At 40.4% G+C, this 21,995-nt stretch overlaps 1 protein-coding gene across 1 annotated transcript in view; it reads right to left on the reverse strand.

Annotated features, from left to right (window-relative positions):
• Nucleotides 1–21,995, reverse strand: part of gng12a (guanine nucleotide binding protein (G protein), gamma 12a) — a 110,121-nt gene that overhangs the window by 17,977 nt on the left and 70,149 nt on the right. The window lies entirely within an intron of this gene.

Raw genomic sequence — 21,995 nt, forward strand, 5'->3', positions numbered from 1 at the left:
TGATGTTTCCGTATAAATGATGATTAAAAAAGTCGGGTCAGCGTTTTGGTCTTTTTGATCGAACCAGCCACATTTGAATTTAATCATGATGAACTTTAAATAGTCTCCCGCAGCAGAACAATGTTTCATCCATTTCCTTTGTCATTTCAACACAACGCAAGTTCACAGTAAAATCTTAATGGCGTCTCTTATTTGCTGTTGTGTGGTCGAGCGGTGTCGCATTACATTATCCTTCAGTCTCATATCAGGACGTGAAAATGTGAGACGTAATATTCACTGTGATGTCTCAGACGTTACTAAACAATTACAAATACAAACATCGTGAAACACGGACCACAGACTAAATCAGATGCTGGCCAGGAAAAAAAAATAAGTGTTGTTGTTCTTCTTTCGAGTTTACTGGTGAGTTGAAAACCAACACGGTGCACTGCCACCACCAACTGTTTGGGTGTCGAGCATTAATGGATTCTGACATATGCTATCAAAAATAACCTGGAAATGTTCACTACGTGTAAGTAAAAACCCAGATTTCCTGTGTCGCAGACCGAACGTTCTTCCCTAAAAATTGGTCCACCCTGCCTCCACTGTGCATGCGTCATTTTGGACCACAGCAGCACGTGTGAGACGGCGTCTCTACCCAAAGTGATCAAATTGATTAATGGGATTATTAACCATCAGATGACAAGGTAAAGCCTCTTAATTCATTCTAGTCAGTTTAAAGCAGAAATGAGGTGATATTCCGTGACGCTTTGAAATGATGGACACCCAGCGAATGCAACAGCTAGCAGCCCATGTAGCCGCATCGCTGTGATTGCTTCCTCCGTCTTTTATGAAGAAATAATGCTGCATTTATGTGGAAATGAATGTTGTACAAAAGCTTCAGGTATCTGTCACTGAGACACATGATGACTGGAGTGCAGTTTGAAGAAAGAAACGAGGTGATAATGATGCATGCGCAGTGAAGGCAAGGTGGACCAATTTTTAGAGGGGACCATTCGGTCTGCGACTCTGGGAATTTCCAAAAAACGTCCATCATTGTATATTGGTTGATTATCTAAATAAATACTCTGTGCATCCCTGTATGTATTTTACAGCATGCAAATTGTATTTTCTGTCTGTTATTGCAGTAAACCTATGAAGAAAACATTTTTTTTTGTAAATTTTGTCATCCTTTTTATGACAAATAATAAATAAAATAGAGGAAAAATATGTATACATGTTAAATGTGCTGTTTAAAAGCAAAAACTGGTCTCTACAACACAATCTTTAAAAGAAAAGTGTGACCACATTGTTAACAACTCATTGATTTCAGACCTATTCCCAGCCCTATTTGTTGGGGGAAGATGTAGGGATATAAAATCAGGGCCAGGCGCCTTCAGGCGGGTGGATACGCGGTTTATGCATGGACTGGTTATTGGATAGGGTTGTGAAGTCCAGCAAATTAGGTGCCTTTGTTGGTGAAGAAAGGTTCACTGACTTCGAAGATGATGCTCTGAACTTTGCAGAATCAATGAATTCCCCGACTGCAGCACTGGAGAAGCTGAGAGAAGAGACAGAATGTCTTGGTTTGAGGCTTTCAATTACATCCTGAACTCAGCAATCAGTCATGTACGTTGGACAGAGGTGTTTGGTCACAAAGGTATCTTTGCAGGAGAACATGGTGCTTCCTGTCTTACAGTATGGTTGTGAAATTAAAATTTAACCAGTGACATAAAATGATGAATATTGCCTTTGATACTGGGTCTCTTCAGTTCCTCTGGAATGATTGTGTTGAATGGTTACTTAGTGACAGATGAGGTGTACCATTTGCATAACATGGGAACATAAGCATCAACTTTATGGCCACATGGTGCACTTCTCTGGGTGAGTGAACAGGTGCACAACACCAGTAACAGGAAAAGGGCAAGAGGATGCCCATGTATCACTTTCCTACAGCAGATACTGTAAATAGCTATAAATAAACACCATGAAAAGATGTTTAAGTCACTAAACTTTACTCTGGCATAAGTTTTTTGACCAGGTCACAGGTCAAGTACAGGATTACAGAGTGTACGGCTACAGTAACAGGTGGGGTAATCACAGATAGACTTGCACATTTGTCTTTTTGAGATCAATTAGCACAGTTTTTTTAATTAAATAACTCATTCACTTAATATTTTATATCTTTCAAAAATCTAAGTAATTTGCTTAGGAACACAAATTTTGCATACATCAGAAAAAAATTATACAGCAGAAGCAAACCAAATTTACAAGCTGCTAAAGTCAACAATGACTGGGGGTTTATATTCAACTAAAGACAATTAGTGTAGATAATATTAGTGAGTGACTTAATGGGCTAATTATGGACTATATGACAAACAATCATGAGAACATTACACCTGTAGCACATACAATTCAAGGGATTTTAAACCGCAATGTTCTCTGCAGTTACATCTGTAGTAACCGCTAAAATGTGCCTGCTGTTATCAAGAAAAGCACCTTTAAAAATTGTGATAAGAAGTTACAATAAAATTTTTTACTGCTCAACAAGGACAGGCATGAGAAATGCAAACAGGCTTCGCACGACAGTGATGCAGTGAAAATTGCACTGTGTCTTTGGGGGGGGGGGGGTACTTATTCCTCTTTAAAATAATCAGTGCAAAATCTTAAAACCCAGTTTACTTGACTTGAATTAAACACTGCTATACCACCAGACTTTTTAAAACTCTTCCCCAAAAGATATTTATTTGCAAAAAAAATACCATCATTAAAATTTTCAATTTAAACCTGCATTTAGAACCAGAGCAGAATAATAATCACTTGGCATCAACTTTGTGCAGCTGTCCTGAAAAAATAAAAGTATTAATGCTCTTAAATGTCCTTGTGCAAGACACTGAATAAATGCTCTTTTTCCATACAATAAACTAAAACAAGAGATACTTAGGGTGCACATGTCCTACCAAGATGGTGAGTTACACTAATGCCCAAAAAGCAAATATGAGACATACAGAAGTTACTGTTGTTAGTATGACTGTGTGCCAATATAACAGGGCAGCACAGTCTCGTTTGAACCCCTGCATGATATCGCGGGATTTGACCACAATTGGGGACAGCTGGCACAAGCACAGCAGAGAACTCCAGGGCAGAGTGTGGGAGTTTCCGCACCAACCATTCAGTAAACTTACAAACATACTCGCCGTCACCTCTGTCAGCATACTCAATCGTCCGTGCAACGATTGAGTCCATGTTATGGTACGGTATTAATAGCTGGTTTTGTAATTTAACAGTTAAATAAAAACTTAAATATTAAATCAGTTAAATAAAAACTTAAATATTAAATCTGATTAAAATAGCTGGCAAAATCATGGGTATGGTGGTACCTGTAACTCCTCAAGAGTTGTTTGAACAGGTAGTTCTCAAATGTGCAGACAATATTTTAACAGATGTGTCTCATGTATATTTTACTTAACTCAGGAAGGAGGTACAGGGTTCCTCTTTGTAAATATAATCAATATAAACAATAATTTATTCCATTATCAGTGAAGCTCATAAATCAGCAGATAGTTCAGAGAAGATAGCATAAGGTTATGTATTGTGGAATTTGCACAAAGATGTTAATAATTTTGTGTATTTATATTTTAACCTTTGACTTACTATGTTGTTTTGATGTATGGGTGCAATGTACCGGATGTGTTGTTGTGTAGCAGACCCCTCTGTCCAAGGTAAATTTCTCCTTAGGGAGACAAATAAAGACACTTTGACTTTGACCTAGCAGATGTGCCAGTTTAAGACGTGCAGGTTTAAAATGGTTTCTGCTGAAACCCCCACCCTCCAAATGGTTTGTGCTCCCACACTCCACACGGGGATTAGGCTCTCCTCACAGCGTCAATTCACACAGAAAAATGGTGTACTGTTTTGTTTTTGACCGCAATCACTGAAGCAGTCGTGAAAAGTGCAGGTTTTTTCAGTTCCCAGTGGAGAAAGGAAGAGGAGGCAAATGGGAGAGGTCATATCAGTAAGTGTTAGCCTACATAGCTAGCCAGAGTAGCTGGGGTCTCTCGCCTGCACAACCGCCTCGACACGTTTGAGTTCCTGGTCATAAAGAAACCGCAACACATGTCCACTTTCCACCGTATCATCACTTTTTCACTTTGTTTGCCATGTAATTTGCCCAAAAACTCAGAGAAAGTGTCATGTTTCTGCTGGGGACAAACGAGGGCTGTCCCCGGATGTAGAAAAATTGCGTCATATTTTCCCCCTTTAGTGCCCACCCTCAAACAAGACTGCGGTGTCCAATTCTCAACACGTTCAGTCCGTCTGGTTAAAAACCAACAACAACAAAAAGGACACCTACTTCATATGTGGTACCTGCAATACAAATATACAGCTTCCACTGCTAAGCACGGGTGAGAAATAGTATCACAAATTTTACTGCCCTCATTCATATCAAAATTTATGCAAACAGCAGCACTTGTGCTGCAACATGCACACCACATGACATACTCATGTCATAAATATGAACTTTTCCCAACTGACAACTGGAGAGGCATTTATCCCGTAGGTCTTAAGGGCATGGACCAGCAGGCTGGTGATCAAACATTCTGTGACCAAGTGCAGCTGGGAGATGATCATATTATTGGCCAGGTTAATGCATAAATCTTTATGTTAACAGTTCCAGTATTAATGCACAGCAGAAAATTAGCACATATCCACACAACTTTACGGAAGATTATAGGGGAGCATACTCCCATTAAGGACTGACAAATCATTTTACGCATTCACAGTCTACGGATCTAATGGATCTAACACATGACAGTGGTCTTTGCAATGCAGAAAGTTAAACCTGATGATCAACACCTTGATGTGTTCACACCACTGATATTTTGTGTTATTCAATATAACTGCTCAAAATGATGCTTACACTGGAAATTTCTGCAGCAACATTAATGCTCTGAAGGAGCGCAATTACAAAAATGGTAGCAAGCAAGAGTGCTTGTAATGCCGTACAACCCTTTTAAATTTACAAGTTGAAACAAACTCTGCAGTATACAAATCTTTACGACTATGGTATAGCAGTAACATACAAGCTTCAACATAAATGCTCAACACATGTTCACTGCACCAGTGTTTTTGAAGTTTAAGATCACTTTTCATACACTAAAGAAAAGTTTGACTTGGCGGAGTCCAACTATGTGTTCAACATGGTGCCCTGTTCTTAGCTATTTGAGCAAATTCAGAATTACAAAGGTAAAAACTGAACATATGAAATACCAAAATGCTTCCAAACCCTAATGAACTACTTCCTGAGGGTTACAGGAGGGCAGTATATTGTACAGTATATTGTTTCTCAATATGATGCAATACACTGGGAAAGCAATACTCAATAAGTATCACAATACATATATTTATGTGCTAAAATATTGCTTATATAAATTTTATTTAAATGCATTCATAAATTGTAATGTGTGGTGTTGGTGTGTAACCCAGCTTTGGAATACTTTAATTATACTCTTTAATGTGTGTTGTATTTTCTTTTGCACATTTTCACAGTTTCTTTCTGTTTACGAATGCCAAATTGATATCATACCCTACATGTTTGTTTGATAAGATTACTAACCCCAAGAGCCTTATTCATTTTCATATTCATGGCTTCTCTCACCCTAACTGGCCTGATTTTAAAGCAAGAACTCCAAATAGACCCAGTTATGCCTGAGCGTAAATGTTGCTTAAAAAAAAAATTGCTTCACGTCTCACTTTAGTTCAGCAGAAAAGTTTAATGAAGTAAATATATTTTTATACGGCTCATAGATTTAGTGCAGAACTGTAATAAAACTTAGGCACAGAGCAATACCAATTAAACAGTTTAGTAATTAAATTCCATCATTTATACAACCCCTGGCAAAAATTATGGAATCACCGGCCTCGGAGGATGTTCATTCAGTTGTTTTTGTAGAAAAAAAAGCAGATCAGACATGACACAAAACTAAAGTCATTTCAAATGGCAACTTTCTGGCTTTAAGAAACACTATAAGAAATCAGGAAAAAAAATCGTGGCAGTCAGTAATGGTTACTTTTTTAGACCAAGCAGAGGGAAAAAATATGGAATCACTCAATTCTGAGGAAGTTGCCATTTGAAATGACTTTAGTTTTGTGTCATGTCTGTGATCTGATTTTTTTCTACAAAATTAAACAACTGAATGAACATCCTCCGAGGCCGGTGATTCCATAATTTTTGCCAGGGCTTGTAATAGCCAAGTGGCCTCTGTGTGCGAGCATGGCTTTGATCACGCAAAAACCAGGTAGAGCTGATATTTGCCGTTTGGTATGCTTATGTGTTTTGGGTCAAGGATGAATGCTGCAAAAACAGAAAGTTGATAGGACCAATATTTCAGGAGAAATAAGCAATTTTAGCTAACCAGTGTTGTTGGGTTCATGTGTTGTGCATCATACGGACAAAGTGAGGAATCTTGGGGTACTTTTTGATCCTACGTTGTCCTATGGCTCCCACATTAGAGACATTATGAGGACTGCCTTCTTCCATCTGCGAAACGTAGCAAGGATTTGTCCCATCCTGTCTATGGCTGATGCTGAGACGTCCAGAATGGATTATTGTAATGCTTTATTTTCTGGTCTGCCGCAGTCTAGCATTCGGGGTCTTCAATTGGTGCAGAATGCTGCTGCCAGACTTTTGACAGAAAATAGAAGGTTTGACCACATTATACCCATTCTGGCATCCCTTCATTGGCTTCCAGTTTCTGCCAGATCGGATTTTAAAGTCTTGTTGTTGGGTTATAAAATTGTTCACAGACTGGCACCTTCCTACCTGGCAGACTTGGTTAAGCCCTACGTACCTGCACGGCCCTTGTGTTCGCAGGGCTTCTGTGTGTTCCAAGGGTGAACAAAAAGTCTGTGGGGTATAGAGCCTTCTCCTACCGTGTTCCGACTCTTTGGAACGATCTACCTGCAGTTATTAGGTAGTCTGATACGGTGGAGACTTTTAAATCAAGACAGAAGACCCACTTTTTTAGACTGTCTTATTAATAATCTAATTTGTTTTTATGTTTGCCTTGTAATTTCTTTTTATTCTACTGTGTTTTATCTTTTAGTTGTGCCCTTCTTGATTTAATTTTGATTTAAAATTACTTTGTGTTGTTATGAATTGGGTGAAGCGCCTTGGGGCGACTGTCGTGAGATGGCGCTACATAAATTAATAAATTGAAATTGAACCACTAAACAATCGACATTTCCCTGCAACACACCATGGGAGTTTGGGTTTTTGTGGTTTTAAATGTTGACTGGTGTTTGTGCTAGTTTAACAGTGTTGTTAGAGTCATTGATTTACTGTGTTTTTGTAGCTGAATTGGTTTAGTCAGTTTAGTTTAGTCTCATGTTCCCGTTACTATGAGTGAGTTAGGTTTGTCTGATGTCCAGAATGTAGTTAGCAACATCCATTGTTTAGTGTTGTTAGCTAATATCCATAGCTTCTCTAAAAATATTCATCTTATCAATGTTCCATTTTGGCTGTTCATCCTTAACTCAGAATACATAAGAATACCAAATGGCAAATGTCAGCTCTCCATATTTTCTCTGTGATCGAAGTTTTACACACACACACACACACACACACACACACACACACACACACACACACACACACACACACACACACACACACACACACACACACACACACACACACACACACACACAGCGTTTTGTCTTTCCCGCATTCTGCCGCAAGCAGGTGCAACTAATTTTAGACAGGCAGAAGCACAGACGGACACAGAAGACATTAAACGCAGGACAGTTTTCACTCATGGCACAGACAACATGAAACTTAACTAAACTGAGTACACCAATTGAACTATAAAAACACAACAAATCATTAACACTAAACTGTTAAACTAACATGAACCACAATAACAACATTTAAAACCCTCAAACCCTGAACCCCGATGGTGTATTGCAGGACAATGTCGTTTACTGGTTAGATGAAATTGCTAATTTGTCCAAAAATATTTCTCCTATCAACTTTCTGTTTTCGAAGGGTTCATCCTTGCCCCAAAACACATAAGCATACCAAATGGCAAATGTCAGCTCTTCCCAGTTTTTGCATGGTTGAAGCCATACACAAGCATGCATGCACACACAGGCCACTTGGCTATAATAATATATAGAGGGACAAGATTACCGGTGTTGCAGACCGAACGGTCCACCCTAAAAATTGGTCCGCCCTACCTCCACTGAGCAGGCATCATTTCGGAGCATCAGCAGCTCGTCTGAGAAAGAGTCCCTTCACCCAAAGCGATCAAATGGATTAATGTGATTATTAACCATTAGATTAGATTGTAGTCTTACACACCTCTCTGCAGTCTTACACACCTCTCTGCAGCTTCTCTCCCCCTGCCATCCCCTCATTACCCCATCCCCGTAGAGACGGTGCCTGCTCCCAGACCACCAATAACCAGCAAAAATCTATTTAAGCATAAAAATTCAAAAAGAAAAAAATAATATAGCACCTTCAACTGCACCACAAACTAAAACAGTTAAATGTGGTCTATTAAACATTAGGTCTATCTCTTCTAAGTCCCTGTTAGTAAATGATATAATAATTGATCAACATATTGATTTATTCTGCCTTACAGAAACCTGGTTACAGCAGGATGAATATGTTAGTTTAAATGAGTCAACACCCCCGAGTCACACTAAATGCCAGAATGCTCGTAGCACGGGCCGAGGCGGAGGATTAGCAGCAATCTTCCATTCCAGCTTATTAATTAATCAAAAACCCAGACAGAGCTTTAATTCATTTGAAAGCTTGACTCTTAGTCTTGTCCATCCAAATTGGAAGTCCCAAAACCAGTTTTATTTGTTATTATCTATCGTCCACCTGGTCGTTACTGTGAGTTTCTCTGTGAATTTTCAGACCTTTTGTCTGACTTAGTGCTTAGCTCAGATAATTATAGTGGGCGATTTTAACATCCACACAGATGCTGAGAATGACAGCCTCAACACTGCATTTAATCTATTATTAGACTCAATTGGCTTTGCTCAAAATGTAAATGAGTCCACCCACCACTTTAATCATATCTTAGATCTTGTTCTGACTTATGGTATGGAAACTGAAGACTTAACAGTATTCCCTGAAAACTCCCTTCTGTCTGATCATTTCTTAATAACATTTACATTTACTCTGATGGACTACCCAGCAGTGGGGAATAAGTTTCATTACACTAGAAGTCTTTCAGAAAGCGCTGTAACTAGGTTTAAGGATATGATTCCTTCTTTATGTTCTCTAATGCCATATACCAACACAGTGCAGAGTAGCTACCTAAACTCTGTAAGTGAGATAGAGTATCTCGTCAATAGTTTTACATAGACCTTTAAATCAGAAGTGCCTGACTCCGTGGTATAACTCACAAACTCGCAGCTTAAAGCAGATAACCCCTAAGTTGGAGAGGAAATGGCGTCTCACTAATTTAGAAGATCTTCACTTAGCCTGGAAAAAGAGTCTGTTGCTCTATAAAAAAGCCCTCTGTAAAGCTAGGACATCTTACTACTCATCACTAATTGAAGAAAATAAGAACCCCAGGTTTCTTTTCAGCACTGTAGCCAGGCTGACAAAGAGTCAGAGCTCTACTGAGCCGAATATTCCTTTAACTTTAACTAGTAATGACTTCATGACTTTCTTTGCTAATAAAATTTTAACTATTAGAGAAAAAATTACTCATAACCATCCCAAAGACGTATCGTTCTCTTTGGCTGCTTTCAGTGATGCCGGTATTTGGTTAGACTCTTTCTCTCAGATTGTTCTGTCTGAGTTATTTTCATTAGTTACTTCATCCAAACCATCAACATGTCTATTAGACCCCATTCCTACCAGGCTGCTCAAGGAAGCCCTACCATTATTTAATGCTTCGATCTTAAATATGATCAATCTATCTTTATTAGTTGGCTATGTACCACAGGCTTTTAAGGTGGCAGTAATTAGACCATTACTTAAAAAGCCATCACTTGACCCAGCTATCTTAGCTAATTATAGGCCAATCTCCAACCTTCCTTTTCTCTCAAAAATTCTTGAAAGGGTAGTTGTAAAACAGCTAACTGATCATCTGCAGAGGAATGGTCTATTTGAAGAGTTTCAGTCAGGTTTTAGAATTCATCATAGTACAGAAACAGCATTAGTGAAGGTTACAAATGATCTTCTTATGGCCTCAGACAGTGGACTCATCTCTGTGCTTGTTCTGTTAGACCTCAGTGCTGCTTTTGATACTGTTGACCATAAAATTTTATTACAGAGATTGGAGCATGCCATAGGTATTAAAGGCACTGTGCTGCGGTGGTTTGAATCATATTTATCTAATAGATTACAATTTGTTCATGTAAATGGGGAATCTTCTTCACAGACTAAGGTTAATTATGGAGTTCCACAAGGTTCTGTGCTAGGACCAATTTTATTCACTTTATATATATTATTATTATATATATACATGCTTCCCTTAGGCAGTATTATTAGACGCATTGCTTAAATTTTCATTGTTACGCAGATGATACCCAGCTTTATCTATCCATGAAGCCAGAGGACACACACCAATTAGCTAAACTGCAGGATTGTCTTACAGACATAAAGACATGGATGACCTCTAATTTCCTGCTTTTAAACTCAGGTAAAACTGAAGTTATTGTACTTGGCCCCACAAATCTTAGAAACATGGTGTCTAACCAGATCCTTACTCTGGATGGCATTACCCTGACCTCTAGTAATACTGTGAGAAATCTTGGAGTCATTTTTGATCAGGATATGTAATTCAATGTGCATATTAAACAAATATGTAGGACTGCTTTTTTGCATTTATGCAATATCTCTAAAATTAGAAAGGTCTTGTCTCAGAGTGATGCTGAAAAACTAATTCATGCATTTATTTCCTCTAGGCTGGACTACTGTAATTCATTATTATCAGGTTGTCCTAAAAGTTCCCTGAAAAGCCTTCAGTTAATTCAAAATGCTGCAGCTAGAGTACTAACGGGGACTAGAAGGAGAGAGCATATCTCACCCATATTGGCCTCTCTTCATTGGCTTCCTGATAATTCTAGAATAGAATTTAAAATTCTTCTTCTTACTTATAAGGTTTTGAATAATCAGGTCCCATCTTATCTTAGGGACCTCATAGTACCATATCACCCCAATAGAGCGCTTCGCTCTCAGACTGCAGGCTTACTTGTAGTTCCTAGGGTTTGTAAGAGTAGAAAGGGAGGCAGAGCCTTCAGCTTTCAGGCTCCTCTCCTGTGGAACCAGCTCCCAATTCAGATCAGGGAGACAGACACCCTCTCTACTTTTAAGATTAGGCTTAAAACTTTCCTTTTTGCTAAAGCTTATAGTTAGGGCTGGATCAGGTGACCCTGAACCATCCCTTAGTTATGCTGCTATAGACTTAGACTGCTGGGGGGTTCCCATGATGCACTGAGTGTTTCTTTCTCTTTTTGCTCTGTATGCACCACTCTGCATTTAATCATTAGTGATTGATCTCTGCTCCCCTCCACAGCATGTCTTTTTCCTGGTTCTCTCCCTCAGCCCCAACCAGTCCCAGCAGAAGACTGCCCCTCCCTCAGCCTGGTTCTGCTGGAGGTTTCTTCCTGTTAAAAGGGAGTTTTTCCCTCCCACTGTCGCCAAGTGCTTGCTCACAGGGGGTCGTTTTGACCGTTGGGGTTTTTACGTAATTATTGTATGGCCTTGCCTTACAATATGAAGTGCCTTGGGGCAACTGTTTGTTGTGATTTGGCGCTATATAAATAAAATTGATTGATTGATTGAGATGACAAGGTAAAACATCTTAAATCATTCTAAAGTCAGTTTTAAGCAGAAACGAGGCCGTTTTAAGCAGAAACAGGGTGATATTCTGTGACGGTTTGAAATGACAGACGCGCAGTGAACGCAACAGCTAGCAGCCCCTGTAGCTGCGGCGCTCTGATAGTTTCCTCTGTCTTTTATGATGAAATAATGCTGAATTTATGTGGAAATGACTGTTGTACAAATGCTTCAGATATCTGTCAATGAGATAGATGATGACTGGAGTGCAGTTTTCAGCAGCAACGAAGTGATAATCGATGAACCACAGCTAATGACGCATGCGCAGTGAAGGCAGGGTGGACCAATTTTTATGGGGGTTGTTCGGTCTGGGACACCGGCACCAACCGTCTTATAACGGTACTTTGATACTACCATGATCTAATATAGACCCCTAATTTACAGTGTACTACAGCAAAAACAGACAACACAAGCACACTGACACAATATTCTGTCATAATTGCTGGATATAAACAGGTTTCTAATTGGGATCAACCATGTTTCCTAAAATCTGCAAGGCTATAATTTGTGGTGGGATGTCTGGAGCCAAAGTATCATTTGACCCCAGTTGTGAAAGGAAGGTACACAGATCTGAAAAGCCACCCGCAGCAAAATGTGATTTTATCAGGTAGCCTGATGCCAGTGAGTCATCTCAGTCAAACTGTGCAGTCCCTGTGAAGTGATGCCAGCGACTACCACCACCACCAGTCTGACTGAAACTCTGTGGGAGGGCGCGCGCGCGCATGCGTGTATACAGCCATGCACATGCTGAAGAGTTGCAAAAATAAGTTGACTGCAAAGATCAGAAAAATAGACCCCCCCCCCCCTCCCACCATATCCCACCCTAACTACACACAAACCAGACCACCTGCAGTTCAACACAGAGCACCCGACTGCTGTGCTGTACCTTACTAACACACAAACCAAACTGCACACGTGCCATTCATTAGCAGTGTTCAAAGACCCAAGAAAAGGGAACCACTATGACGAACTGCCATTAACAGCAACACGCAAAGATGAAAAACTGAGTGTGCCTCATACACTACCGCTACACTGCCGCTCAGATCCAAAGAAAACTCTTCAGCTGCTGATGACGAATACAAGCAGCCTCCATTAGAAGCTAACAGAAGAGTTAGTCAGATATTCAGTGTGTGGTCCTTTCAGCAAGTATCAGGCTTTTCAAACTGATGCGGCTTTTGTCATAAAGTAACACCAATGGAAATAAACTGCTTCAGGCTTAATGCAGTAACATAAAAAAGGTGGCAAAATTAAAAAGCCACACAAGTGACTATGTGGAGCCCTGATATACATATACATATATATATATATATATATATATATATATATATATATATATATATATATATATATACATACACACACACATATACATATACACACAGACACACACACGAGGTCTGTTAGAAAGGTATCGGACCTTTTTATTTTTTTCAAAAACCTGATGGATTTGAATCACGTGTGTTCACATGAGCAAACCTTGAACCTTCATGCGCATGCGTTAATTTTTTCACGCCTGTCGATTGAGTCATTTGCTTGTAAGCAGCCTTTGTGTGAGGATGGGTGTAGTCTCTTGGCATTTTTTCATTCCAAGGAAAAAGACGGAACGACTGGAGCAGCGCCGCATCAAATTTTGCCAGAAACTGGGCGACAGCCAGGTGGAAACCATTCGGATTATTCAGATGGCTTTCGGTGACGATCCTATGGGCATCACAGATTAAGGAGCGGTACAACCAGTTTAAAGACGTCCGTACAATGGTGGAGAGCGTGCCGCGCTACGGTCGGCCATCAACATGCTGAAACGACCAGATCATTTCCAAAGTGAACGCTGTGGTGATGTGGGACCGTCGTGTGACTATCCGAGAAATTGCTGAAGAGGTGGACATCAGCACTTTTTCTGCACATTCCACTGTGAAAGAAGATTTGGCCATGAAAAGAGTTGCAGCGAAATTCATGCCGATGGCTTCGGCACGAAGCTGATGGCGGAGCAAAAGCGCCTTTGTGTTGAAGTCTCACAGGACATGTTGTGACATGCCCACCTCTTCCACCATTCGGAAGATTCAGACGGCTTTCGGTGGCTTTTCAGTAGTGTGACTATCCGAGAAATTGTGGAAGAGGTGAGCATGTCACAGCATGTCCTGTGAGACTTCAACACAAACGCGCTTTTGGAAATGATCTGGTCATTTCAGCATGTTGATGGCCGCCCCAGAGCGCGGCTCACTCTCCACCATTGTGCAGACGTCTTTAAACCGGTTGTACCGCTCCTTAATCTGTGTGATGCCCATAGGATCGTCACCAAAAGCCGTCTGAATAATCCGAATGGTTTCCACCTGGCTGTCACCCACTTTCTGGCCAAATTTGATGCGGCGCTGCTCCAGTCGTTCCGTCTTTTGCCTTGGAATGAAAAAACGCAGAGAGATTACACCCATCCTCACACAAAGGCTGCTTACAAGCAAATGACGCAATCGACAGGCGTGAAAAAATTCACGCATGCGCACGAAGGTTCAAGGTTGGCTCATGCAAGCACACGTGATTCAAATCCATCAGGTTTTTGAAAAAATAAAAAGGTCCGATACTTTTCTAACAGACCTCATATATATATATATATATATATATACACACACACTCAACAAAAATATAAACGCAACACTTTTGGTTTTGCTCCCATTTTGTATGAGATGAACTCAAAGATCTAAAACTTTTTCCACATACACAATATCACCATTTCCCTCAAATATTGTTCACAAACCAGTCTAAATCTGTGATAGTGAGCATTTCTCCTTTGCTGAGATAATCCATCCCACCTCACAGGTGTGCCATATCAAGATGCTGATTAGACACCATGATTAGTGCACAGGTGTGCCTTAGACTGTCCACAATAAAAGGCCACTCTGAAAGGTGCAGTTTTGTTTTATTGGGGGGGGATACCAGTCAGTATCTGGTGTGACCACCATTTGCCTCATGCAGTGCAACACATCTCCTTCACACAGAGTTGATCAGGTTGTCAATTGTGGCCTGTGGAATGTTGGTCCACTCCTCTTCAATGGCTGTGCGAAGTTGCTGGATATTGGCAGGAACTGGTACACGCTGTCATATACGCCGGTCCAGAGCATCCCAAACATGCTCAATGGGTGACATGTCAGGTGAGTATGCCGGCCATGCAAGAACTGGGACAGTTTCAGCTTCCAAGAACTGTGTACAGATCCTTGCAACATGGGGCCGTGCATTATCCTGCTGCAACATGAGGTGATGTTCTTGGATGTATGGCACAACAATGGGCCTCAGGAACTCGTCACGGTATCTCTGTGCATTCAAAATGCCATCAATAAAATGCACGTGTGTTCTTCGTCCATAACAGACGCCTGCCCATACCCTAACCCCACCGCCACCATGGGCCACTCGATCCACAACATTGACATCAGAAAACCGCTCACCCACACGACGCCACACACGCTGTCTGCCATCTGGCCTGAACAGTGTGAACTGGGATTCATCCGTGAAGAGAACACCTCTCCAACGTGCAAAACGCCAGCGAATGTGAGCATTTGCCCACTCAAGTCGGTTACGACGACGAACTGGAGTCAGGTCGAGACCCCGATGAGGACGCCGAGCATGCAGATGAGCTTCCCTGAGACGGTTTCTGACAGTTTGTGCAGAAATTCTTTGGTTATGCAAACCGATTGTTTCAGCAGCTGTCCGAGTGGCTGGTCTCAGACGATTTTGGAGGTGAACATGCTGGATGTGGAGGTCCTGGGCTGGTGTGGTTACACGTGGTCTGCGGTTGTGAGGCTGGTTAGATGCACTGCCAAATTCTCTGAAACGCCTTTGGAGATGGCTTATGGTAGAGAAATGAACATTCAATACACGAGCAACAGCTCTGGTTGACATTCCTGCTGTCAACATGCCAATTGCACACTCCCTCAAATCTTGCGACATCTGTGGCATTGTGCTGTGTGATAAAACTGCACCTTTCAGAGTGGCCTTTTATTGTGGGCAGTCTAAGGCACACCTGTGCACTAATCATGGTGTCTAATCAGCATCTTGATATGGCACACCTGTGAGGTGGGATGGATTATCTCAGCAAAGGAGAAGAGCTCACTATCACAGATTTAGACTGGTGTGTGAACAATATTTGAGGGAAATGGTGATATTGTGTATGTGGAAAAAGTTTTAGATCTTTGAGTTCATCTCATACAAAATGGGAGCAAAACCAAAAGTGTTGCGTTTATATTTTTGTTGAGTGTATATATATACGAGGTCTGTCCGTAAAGTATAGGTCCTTTTTATTTTTTTCAAAAACTATGGATTTCATTCATATGTTTTTACGTCAGACATGCTTGAACCCTCGTACGCATGCGTGAGTTTTTCCACGCCTGTCGGTGACATCATTCGCCTGTGAGCACTCCTTGTGGGAGGAGTCGTCCAGCCCCTCGTCGGAATTCCTTTGTCTGAGAAGTTGCTGAGAGACTGGCGCTTTGTTTGATCAAAATTTTTTCTAAACCTGTGAGACACATCGAAGTGGACATGGTTCGAAAAATGAAGCTGGTCTTCAGTGAAAATTTTAACAGCTGATGAGAGATTTTGAGGTGATTCTGTCGCTTTAAGGACTTTTCACGGTGCGAGACGTCGCGCAGCGCTCTCAGGCGGCGTCATCAGCCTGTTTCAAGCTTAAAACCTCCACATTTCAGACTCTGTTGATCCAGGACGTCGTGAGAGAACAGAGAAGTTTCAGAAGAAGTCGGTTTCAGCATTTTAGCCGGATATTCCACTGTTAAAGGAGATTTTTTTAATGAAAGGAGTGGGGGCGGATTGCAGCGTCGGCTAGCAGCCGCCGCGACGCTCCGCCACAGGAAAAACACCTCTGTTGGAAGCCTTGAGGACAAGTTGGAACATCTACAGCTGATAAACAATTTCTCATATAGTCACTCCACTGAAAGCCATCAAAAGCCAACTGGATTTTAACAAATGGTTATCAACACGGAGGTGTTTTTCCTGTGCCGCCATCCGCACGTCTTTCATTAAAAAAATCTCCTTTAACAGTGGAATATCCGGATAAAATGCTGAAACCGACTTCTTCTGAAACTTCTCTGTTCTCTCACGACGTCCTGGATCAATAGAGCCTGAAATGTGGAGGTTTTAAGCTTGAAACAGGCTGATGACGCTGCCTGAGAGCGCTGAGCGACGTCTCGCACCGTGAAAAGTCCTTAAAGCGACAGAATCACCTCAAAATCTCTCATCAGCTGTCAAAATTTTCACTGAAAACCAGCTTAATTTTTCGAACCATGTCCACTGCGATGTGTCTCACAGGTTTAGAAAAAATTTTGATCAAACAAAGCGCCAGTCTCTCAGCAACTTCTCAGACAAAGGAATTGCGAAGAGGGGCTGGACGACTCCTCCCACAAGGAGTGCTCACAGGCGAATGACGTCACCGACAGGCATGGAAAAACTCACGCATGCGCACGAGGGTGCAAGCATGTCTGACGTAAAAACATATGAATGAAATCCATATAGTTTGTGAAAAAAATAAAAAGGACCTATACTTTACGGACAGCCCTCGTATATATATATATACATACATATATATATATATATATGTATGTATATATATATACATACATATATATATACATACATATATGTATATATATATACATATATATATATACATACATATATATATATACATACATATATATATATATATATATATATATATATATATATACATACATATATACATATACATACATATATATATATACATACATATATATATATATATATATATATATACATACATATATACATATACATACATATATACATATACATACATATATATATATACATACATATATATATATATATATATATATATATATATATATATATACATACATATATACATATACATACATATATATATATATATACATACATATATACATATACATACATATATATATATATATATATATATATATATATATATATACACACACACACACACACACACACACACACGCTTGGCCCCAGCTCGGGGTTCAGGTCCTGATTTTGGCACTAAGTCCTTTATAGTTTTATATAGTTTTGTTTTCATTTGTTTATTCTTTCTCTTGTAAATCTCAGTTTGGTTCTGTTTAATGATTTGCTTTCTAGGTAGTCACTGGTTCCATTCTTTATCTTATTTTGTTTAGCATTTATTTATTCTATAGTTGGTTTTTGTATTTGTTCTGTCATGGTCCTTTAGGTTTCTTTAGTTTTGTTTTGTTTATCACATTTACTGTATATGCTCGGTCACAGGTTTTTGTTATTAAGGTTTTTGTTATTATTTATCTTTGATGTTGCTTATCAGTTTACAATCCATTTGTTGTTTATTGTATTATTCAGTTGTCACCTGTTTTATCTTTGGTTCATTCCATAGTTTGTTTCTGCTATTTTTATTGGACCAGTTCCATTCCAGTATTAATCATTAGTTTCCTGGTTTTCCTCGTTTTGATGTGTTACAGTAGTTCTTAGGTTTGCCCCTTTTTGTTTTGCTCACATTCATTTTTGAACACATCATGTTTCTCACAGTTTTTCTGTCACTCACTTCTCTTGTTTTGCACCACTTTGTTTTGCCCTCTTGCACTCTTCTGCCTTTCTTCTCTCTTCTTTGTTCACTTCACCACACCCCTTTCCAGAACTTTCCACACACCTGCTCCACATTAACCTGATTAGTTTGCTCCTCTTTAAAACCCTCACTGTTCCACAACTCGCTGCCTAATTATTGACTCTGTTCACTTTCTCACCTTTTGTTCTGGTCCTGTTTGCTCTTCTGTGTTTTTTGACCTTGCTTGTGTACTCCGACCTCCGCTTCGCCGTTGCCCTGTACTCAGCCTGTTTTTTGACTCTGCCTCTGTTTTGCCTGTATTACTCCTCGACGCCGGTTGTATGAACTTTGCTCTTTTCTGGACCCTGACCCAGCCTGCATCATGTCTGATACCTCTGCCAGTAAGTTTGACTACCCGTGTATCGAATCCTATGTCTGGTCTTCTGATAAATCTTTTTATCAATCTAAGCCAACCATGCCTGTGAGTCTGCATTGGTCTCCTCCTGCTTCATGTGTCAAGCCATCACCAGTCCTGACACACACACACACACACACACACACACACACACACACACACACACACACACACACACACACACACACACACACACACACACACACACACACACACAGAGATGACAAACCTATTAGCCTCCCTATGAAATATAACATTTTCTTGAAAAATTTTCCCCAAGTGCTTTTGTAATAGAGCAAGGAATTTTCAACATAACTTTTCTAAGTATCCTAGTTCTATTTTGGATGCTTTGGGCTGAAACACGTTTATGCAGTAGACATGGTTCAATACCAATAAAGTTTTAAAAAAATATGAGCGGAAACTTGAGAGAGCAGTTCTTCACGTTATACTGCCAAATCCTGTATCAACCTCCACTCAACGTGGTCAATCCAGTGCTTCCTTCTCTGAACCTGCACAGACAGGTCCTGGAGAGCGTGATCCACTTTCCATACCTGAGCAGCCATGTGTCATTAAACACCAACATCAATGATGAAATTCAGCACTGACATGAGTGTGGAGGAACTGTCTTCAGCCAGTTTCACACCCACATCGTCAACAACAGATCTCCTGTACAGATCAGAAACCTGGACCGCCTACCACTGCCACCTGAAGACCCTCAAGTGATTCCACCAATGCTGCCTGTGGAGTATCCTCTGCATCAGGTGGGAAGACTAGCCTATCAAAATCAGTCTCATGGCAGAAGCCAAGCTCCAGAACATCAAGTGAGTCATCATCAAGAACCAACTTCTTTGGGTGGGTCACGTCGTTTGGATGGATAACTGCCAACTTCCCAAGCAGAACTTCTACTCCAGCTAAGCAAAGGAAAATGGTCCAGAGGAGGGCAGAAGAAATGCTACAAGGACCTCCTGAAGCACAACCTCAAGAGCTGCTCCATTGATTGGAAGACCTGGGAAGAACAAGCAAGGGACAGAGCCAGCTGGTGAACAAAGACCGTAATATGCGAGACTGCAGCTTTTGTTTCAATGCTTGATGCGAGAAATATGTTTTCTTATCTCAAAAACGTGATGTGATTGACAAAAGTAACACTAGATTCAGATTCAGTGCCCGCAAATTACACAAAATCTGTTGAAAAACTAAAAAAAAAAAAAAAAGAAAAAAAAATTGTGCTGACCAGTATAATAAGTGTGTATATGATAACAAGAACCTAAACAATTTATAAATTCATTAAGACAATAAAATACATAAACAAAATTACATAATAAACAGGAAATAAAAGGACTGAGTTTTCCAAAAATTGTTGAGGTCTAACATTCTTAAAATATTGTGGACTAACACACAATTCCAATAAAATGTGCAAATAAAATAAAATGTGCAATAAAAAAATGTGTGCAAAGAGAGACAAAGTTGTACATGAGGTACATGAGTTAGTGAGGTTTTTTCGGCAGGTTAAATTGATCATCAGTGTGATGGTCTGTGGAAAGAAACTGTTCCTGTGTCTGGTTGTTTTGATGTACAGAGCTCTGTAACGTCAACCAGAGGGGAGGAGTTTAAACAGTGTGTGTCCAGGGTGTGAGGGGTCTGCAGAGATGTTACAAGCTTGCTTCCTGGTCCTGGATCAGTATAAGTCCTGGATGGAGGGCAGGTTTGCTCCGATGGTTTTTTTCTGCAGACCTGACAGTTCGTTGAAGTCTGTGCCTGTCATGTTTGGAGGCAGAAGGAAACCAAACAGCGATGGGGATGCAAAGGACAGACTGGATGATTGATGTATAAAAGATGATGAGCAGTTCCCGGGGCAGGTTGAACTTCCTGAGCTGTCTGAGGAAGTACATCCTCTGTTGAGCCTTTTTCCTGATGGAGTCTATATATATATATATATATATATATATATATATATATAAAATCTTATTGTGAAGGCCTTGCCGCAGGCGATCTGCCCTGTGTAAGCATGATCCCATCAGATCTCAGAAGCTAAGCAGTGCGGGACCTGGTTAGTACTTGGATGGGAGACCTCTTTGGAACACCAGCGGCTGTGTGTGTTTCTCCAGGTAATACCGGAGTTGCGTCAGGAAGGGCATCCGGCGTAAAACTTGTGCCAAATAACAATGCGGATCTGATTGTATCCGCTGTGGCGACCCGGAACACAAAACGGGATCAGCCGAATGGACAACAACATTGTGAAGTCCTTGCCAATATCCAACCCTGAATGCATGGGGATGCTGTTGCAATCCTAAGTAAACCTATTGGGTTACCAATAATTGGGCCAGAACACTAAAGAACACAGCCAGACCTGAGATTACAGTGACCACGTGATGCATGTGCCTGTGTGTCTCCCCTCTTATTCAGTGTAATTGGGGACAGGACCCCAAACTCACTCACTGTGAGTGACAATGCAGTTTTTGTAAATGCAGTGGGCTGCATGAAAAGTTGTAAAATAAATAAATCTACCTCAATATCACTGTGGGGTTGCTGTATGTGATGGAGTTGTACATTCCAGGCCTGAGGCAAGGGCGTGTGGTGCATCTGAAATCCCCACAGGCTGAAAGGTCAGCAGAAACCTACAGAGGCAACTGCTGGAAGGTTTCCTCATCAAAACTCACCACTCCCATTATTTATTTATATATTTGTTTGCATAATTGGAGCACCACTCTATTATGCTCCGCTTACTACATGTGGGCCCAAGTCTGCTTTAAGGAAAACTTTAACTAACAATAGTAGCAACAGTAGCACGACTACCACAGCAACTCTGCACATTTTGCTTACTGCAGGCTGCAGCAGGGAAGCGGAGCATGACAACTTTGCTTGTTTCCGTTTGTGAGGCAAGACAAAAAGTCACCTAAAAACGGGGTGAAATGCTATGACATTATATATATATATATATATATATATATATATATATATATATGTGTGTGTGTGTATATATACACACACACACACACACAGAACAAAAATATAAATGCAACACGTTTGTTTTTGTTTTCATTTTTCTTGAGCTGAACTCAAAGACCAAAAACATTTTCTATATATACGAAAGACCCATTTCTCACAAATACTGTTCACAAACCTGTCTGTTAGTGAACACTTCTCCT

The sequence above is a fragment of the Thalassophryne amazonica genome, chromosome 12 (genome assembly GCF_902500255.1).
Source record: "Thalassophryne amazonica chromosome 12, fThaAma1.1, whole genome shotgun sequence".
Classification (NCBI taxonomy): Eukaryota; Metazoa; Chordata; class Actinopteri; order Batrachoidiformes; family Batrachoididae; genus Thalassophryne; species Thalassophryne amazonica.